Below are 6,592 nucleotides of genomic sequence, written 5' to 3'. Positions count from 1 at the left end.
AGAATGGCTCCCTTCCTAGGGCGTAGTGTGTTGCTAAGAATTTCCCGGTTTATAAATAATAAAGAAAATTTTAAATTGGTAATTGGAATGTTAGAACCATGAATCATTTTGTTAATTTTAATTATATTTCTATATATATTTGAGCACGCCATTATGTTGATTTTCATCCATATAGACTCACTATAGTCCCATTTCTTTTAGCGAGTCATATTTGCACCGACTCGCAACGGTGCCCTTTTAGCTCGGAAAAGTTTCCTGGTCGCTGATTGGTTTAGAATTATCTCGTCCAACCAATCAGCGACCAGGAAACTTTTCCGAGCTAAAAGGGCACCGCTGCGAGTCGGTGCAAATATGACCCGCTAAAAGAAATGGACTATAGTGGTAATTTTAATTAAAAATCTATCAATTTTGTCACCTGGTGGGCCGGAAAGTAAGGAAAAACTCGCTGGTAAGAGACTGATGTCTCGCCAAGTAAATCCTGAATTGCAGTTAGCAATTAAGTCCGAGTTTTTAAAGCTTCTGGTGTCCTGATTGGTAGAGACATTGCCTTTCATTTGAAGGGGCTAGGGTTCGATCCCAGTATGAGATAGAAATTATATATATATATATATATATATATATATATATATATATATATATATATTATATATATATATATATATATATATATATATATACAGTATTATTATCATTGTTGTTGTTATTATTATTATTATTATTATTATTACAAGCTAAGCTACAACCCTAGTTGGAAAAAAATAGCCCAGTGAGGAAAGGAAACAAGGAAATATATAAACAACTAGAGAAGTAACATTAAATTAAATATTTTATTTATAAACTATAAAAACCTACAAAAAGAAGTAGAGAAACAAGATAGATTAATGTGTCTGAGTGTACCCTCAAGCAAGAGAACTCTGACCCAAGACAGTGGAAGACCATGGTACAGAGGCTATGGCACTACCCAAGACAAGAGAACAATGGTTTGATTTTTAGAGTATCCCTCTCCTAGAAGAGCTGCTTACCATGGCTAAGGAGTCTCTTCTACCCTTACCAAGAGGGAAGTAGCCACTGAACAATTACCCTTTGAGCGAAGAAGAATTGTTTGGTAATCCCACTGTTGCAAGGTGTTTAAAGACAGAGGACTATTCATGCAGTACTCACTTTGGCCAGTCAAAGGATCCAATAACTCTCGAGCGGTAGTATTTCAACGGGTGGCTGGTACCCTGGTCAACCTACTACCTACATGTATATTTATATATAAATGTACTATGTATATAAATGTGTATATTTAAATTTACGGTACATTTGTGCATATATATATATATATATATATATATATATATATATATATATATATATATATATATATATATATGTGGTGTGTGTGTGTGTGTGTGTGTGTGTGTGTGTGTGTGTGTGTGTATGAATTTCTCGTAGCCTAGGCCTACTTTTATTAGTGTTCGTTAGCCCATTGTCATTAGCCTTCCAACTATATTGTGTTCATACGCATCGCGAAGTAGTTCTAAAACATTTTCTTTTACTCGAGTTTTATCAGTCTTCGGAAATCAAATATTCAATTTTTTCTTAAGATTGATAAAAGACGCAGATCTTTCAAGCCCACTAACCACACATTCCATGTGGATTAGAAATAGCTTTTTTCGGGGGGGGGGGGGAGGCGGGAACTTTCTGTTTTAGATTTTATGACAAACAGAAAGGAATATAGTACGAGAGAGAGAGAGAGAGAGAGAGAGAGAGAGAGAGAGAGAGAGAGAGAGAGAGAGAGAGAGAGAGTCTGTTTTAGATTTTATGACAAACAGAAAGGAATATAGTACGAGAGAGAGAGAGAGAGAGAGAGAGAGAGAGGAGAGAGAGAGAGAGAGAGAGAGAGAGAGAGAGTCTGTTTTAGATTTTAGGACAAACAGAAAAGGAGAGAGAGAGAGAGAGGAGAGAGAGAGAGAGAGAGAAGAGAGAGAGAGAGAGAGAGAGAGAGAGAGTCTGTTTTAGATTTTATGACAAACAGAAAGGAATATAGTACGAGAGAGAGAGAGAGAGAGAGAGAGAGAGAGAGAGAGAGAGAGAGAGAGAGAGAGCATGTTCATATATCCAATATCAGATGGTTTCCTAACCCAGGGCTGCTCTAATTATGTTTTCTTGTTTGCAATATCAAATTATATAAGCCTTTCTCAAGCTTGATTTATACTATGCACTTTAATTTCGCATCGGTCTAACCTGGACAGAACCCAAAGATTTTGTTTTTTCTTTTTTTTTAAGACCCCCAAGTTGCTTTGCTTAATTAGGCATAGTTGTTTTATCAGTCCGGGAAGTCATAATGGAGTATGAAGTAGAACGTGTGTGACAAACCAGAGTAAAAATTGATCTTTTTTGGAAAGTTAACGACAAAATCAGAAAAAAGTGAATTCACTCTCGAAAAAACACGACTGGAGTTGGATTCAACGCTGGAGATTTCTGTATCTTTAGTTTTGATAAAGCATAAAGTAAATAATAAAAAAATAAAATTAAAGAGAAACTTAGTAAACCATGGAAGACGGATAACATTATATGCCAGTGCAGGGATTTCAAAACATGTGATAGACCGATGTTACTCGAGTAGGCCTACCTATATAGACTACTCATATATATATATATATATATATATTAAATATATATATATATATATATATATATATATATATATATATATATATATATATATATACCATGGCACTTCCCCCAATTTTGGGGGGTAGCCGACATCAACAAAGAAACAAAAACAACAAGTGAGCAAGTCCTGAACGCGGACATGGTCCTCGTAGAGGACATACCTCCGCCAAGGTGACCTAGAGCGCCATATGTCCTAGAATCATGAATTGATGTGACTTCGACCTTCACATGACCTTGACCTTCACGTGACCTTCAAGTGACCTTGACCTTCACGTGACCTTGACCTTCACATGACCTTGGCTTCAAGTGACCTTGATCTTCAAATGTACTTGACCTTCACGTGACCTTGACCTTCAGGTGACCTTGACCTTCACGTGACCTTGACCTTCACGTGACCTTGACCTTCAAGTGACCTGCTTGACTTTTGACCTTCAAGTGATCTTTGTTCATTTGCCACTGATACTTAATATGACATTGATATAATGCACCAATATGACCTTGACCTTTGACCTTTATAAATTTGAACATCACCCATGGGTTGCGCCTGGACTAGGACTTCCCTGTTGGCTTATGCAAAAGTCAGTGCTTTATTTCTGTCTCTTGATATGGCCACTTATGTCATAGTGACACCAGTGACCCCTGTGACCTTGACCTTGGGGTGACCTTGACCAAAATTTAATCAGTTCTTCCATACACATTGGGGAACTACTTGGCCAAGTTTGAAGTGATTCCGTGTAGAAATGTGGCCTCTACGTTGTCCACAGACAGACAGACAAACAGAGAAACAAACAAACAAACAAACAAACAAACCGAACCGAAAACATAACCTCCTGGCGGAGGTAAAAAGGGGACCTCTACTCTCTACGTTCCTCCCATCCTAACAAGGGACTCAACCGAGTTCAGCTGGTACTGCTAGGGTGTGTGTGTGTGTGTGTATAATTATATACACACATATATATATACTAATTGATGTTGGAAATTGCACTTTTTATTACTCTTCCATTTTCTTAATTTACCCTTCTCTGCATTCACTCGCATAATACCATTTCTATTCCTACACATTTTTAGTTCGCATTTCCCCTTTGTCTATGTTTTACTTTCCTCCTTTTTTCTATGAATTTCTATATGAGTGTATGCTTGCATAGGCCTATACTCTTTTCCTGTATCACGCACTTGTATCTCAAACTATTTCCTTTTTTCCTCTACTACAAATTCTCCTGGTTTTTCTCTTTGATCCCATTAGGGAATTTTACTCTTTGTTAATGCTTCTTCTCATATTTGTTTAGACCTAACTCCTAGCTCATGCATTGTCTTATATGCTCTGTTTTTTTTTTCAACCTACTTATCTTGCTACGTCTCTCTCCCTATACTTAAATCAATCTCAACTCTTGCTTCAACCAAATAATTATCAGATATACCACCAAGCTTCTGATTATTGCCTTCATCAATTTTGTCTACTATTCACTGTGTCAACATATTTTCCTTTTAATGTTTTATCCAACAATCCAGCTTCCTTCCTTTTCACATTTGTACAAGACATACTCCAGTCTTATTTACACCCATACTTACTAGAACTCCCTTTCTTTCTCCTTCATTTATCCATGCATTCAAATCACCTATCACAACGACCCTTTCTTCATCACCAAACCCAGCCAGAAACAGATTTAAATCTCTCAAAGAGATTGTTTTACTCTCGTAATTAATTGCATATAAAACACGAAAATAATCGGAGATTTGGAGGATTAGCTTACACTTTAATCAACAGATTTATGATAGGTAGTAGGTTGGTCAGGGCACCAGCTACCCGTTGAGGTACTACCACTTGAGAGTTATAGGGTCCTTTGACTGGCCAGACAGTAATACATTGGATCTTCTCTCTGGTTACGGTTCATTTTCCCTTTTCCCACACACACATACATCTAATAGTCTGGCGTATTCTTTACACATTCTTCTCTGTCCTCATACACCTGACAACACTGAGATTACCAAACATTTCTTCACCCAAAAGGTTACTGCGTTGTAATTGTTCAGTGGCCACTTTCCTCTAGGTAAGAGTTGAAGAGACTCATTAGCTACGGTAAGCAGCTCTTCTATGAGAAGAACACTTCAAAATCAAACCATTGCTCTCTAGTCTTGGGTAGTGCCATAGCCTCTGTACCATGGTCTTCCACTGTCTTGGGTTAGAGTTCTCTTGCTTGAGGGTACACTCGGGTACACTGTTCTATCTAATCTATCTTCCTCTTGTTTTGTTAAAGTTCTTGTATTATATATAGGAGATATTTATTTTAATGTTACTGTTCTTGAAATATTTAATTTTTCCATGTTTCCTTTCCTCACTGGGCTATTTTCCCTGTTGGAACCGCTGGGCTTATAGCATTCTGCTTTTCCATCTAGGGTTGTAGCTTAATAATAATAATAATTATAATAATACATCTCCGATAACCTTGAGTTCAAACTAACCTTTTCAGTTGAACTGCTCATTCAAAGGTTATGTGACAGTTGAAAATACAGTTAACTTTTTTCGAAATTTGAACTTTAGGTTTTTATTTACTTTTCATTTTTGAACCAGTGAAAGATCCCGTAAATATCAAGATCACAGATTGGTTAAAATCTCTCTCTCTCTCTCTCTCTCTCTCTCTCTCTCTCTCTCTCTCTCTCTCTCTCTCTCTCTCTCTCTAAGCTTTCAAGAAATCTTCATCTACCAGAACAAATGACTGGATACTTTGTAATATATTCTACTGCAGGAATAAATGAGTGGTTAGAGAGTGTGAAAGTTATGCTGAGATCATATAAACATTGAGAACAATTAAAGTGACGCCTCTCTCTCTCTCTCTCTCTCTCTCTCTCTCTCTCTCTCTCTCTCTCTCTCTCTCTCTCTCTCTCTCTCTCTCAGATTTTTGTAGCGTCATCAAAATTCTCGTTTTCGTTGTCTCATAAATCTTTTCAAGGGGAAACTGTTTTACCTTGAAAAAACTCATTTCCATACACCAACTTCCATTACGTCTAAATGTGCCGGAACTGATGTTCACAGTCTATTATTATTATTGTTATTATTATGATTATTATTATTATTATTATTATTATTACTTGCTGAGCTACAACGCTAGTTGGAAAAGCAAAACGCCTTCTAGCTATGCGATCTTTGAGACTACGCTAAAAATTATAGGCCTACACTAACAATTAGTGTATTGTTTTCTCCGAATTAATGGGCTTAATAGACCGCTTACAGTAAAGGAAAACATTAGAGGTCTTGAAAGGATAATAGCCTATCAAAACGACATTCTCTCTCTCTCTCTCTCTCTCTCTCTCTCTCTCTCTCTCTCTCTCTCTCTCTCTCTCTCTCTCTCTCTCTCTCCTGTATTAAACCATTTAAGAATATTTGCGATATGGTCTTGTGTCATTCATTTTCTTTTTGAAAATTGATCAGTTGATATTTATTAAATTATTTTTAGACATTTTTATGCCTATATTCAGTAACTAATTTGAGCAAAAACCTCACTATGTTACGAAAGCCAGTTAATTCAATTGCCAAAAGATAAAAGACCTAAGTCTCAATGTGAAACTTTTCAGACATATGCCACAATTTAACACGACGAATGAGTCACTCTCTAAACACTACGACTTGAAACTTTCACTTCCGTGAATGACACAAATAACGAGAAAACAGAAAACGGAAATTTTTACATATTTCAGGCGGAGCAAAACCGAAAGCCCTCTATTTAATTTTTATTTCTGAATGGTAGCCTATGTATGAGTTCAAGTTCCAAGGTTTTCTTTTTCTGATTATTTAATGTTAATGATGGTTTTCCGAAGCACTTCCATATTGATCTTAAAATAATTGATATTTGAGAAATTATTTATTTTTAAACTTCCAAACACACACACACACACACACACACACACACATATATATATATATATATATATATAT

This window comes from Palaemon carinicauda, unplaced genomic scaffold, assembly GCF_036898095.1.
Source record: "Palaemon carinicauda isolate YSFRI2023 unplaced genomic scaffold, ASM3689809v2 scaffold481, whole genome shotgun sequence".
Classification (NCBI taxonomy): domain Eukaryota; kingdom Metazoa; phylum Arthropoda; class Malacostraca; order Decapoda; family Palaemonidae; genus Palaemon; species Palaemon carinicauda.
Note: the sequence above shows the minus strand (reverse complement) of the source record.